Source organism: Coregonus lavaretus (genome assembly GCF_964263955.1).
Source record: "Coregonus lavaretus genome assembly, chromosome: 2".
Taxonomy (NCBI): domain Eukaryota; kingdom Metazoa; phylum Chordata; class Actinopteri; order Salmoniformes; family Salmonidae; genus Coregonus; species Coregonus lavaretus.
Window position 1 is genome coordinate 1,499,144 of NC_139989.1, and position 447 is coordinate 1,499,590.

Consider the following 447-nt stretch of genomic DNA (forward strand, 5'->3'; position numbering starts at 1 on the left):
CTTGAATCAGTTATAGAACCCATTGCCCTTTGTGAGGTCTGGGGTCCGCTCACCAACCAAGAATTCACAAAATGGGACAAACACCAAATTGAGACTCTGCATGCAGAATTCTGCAAAAATATCCTCTTTGTACAACAAAAAACACAAAATAATGCATGCAAAGCATGGAAAGCAGAATTAGGCCGATACCCGCTAATTATCAAAATCCAGAAAAGAGCCGTTAAATTCTATAACCATTTAAAAGGAAGCGATTCCCAAACCTTCCATAACAAAGCCATCACCTACAGAGAGATTAACTTGGAGAAGAGTCCCCTATGCAAGCTGGTTCTTCACAATTAGACCCAACCAAATCATGATAAAACAAAAAGAGAATTACTTGACACATTATAAAGAATTAACAAAAAAACAGAGCAAACTAGAATGCTATTTGACCCTAAACAGAGAGTA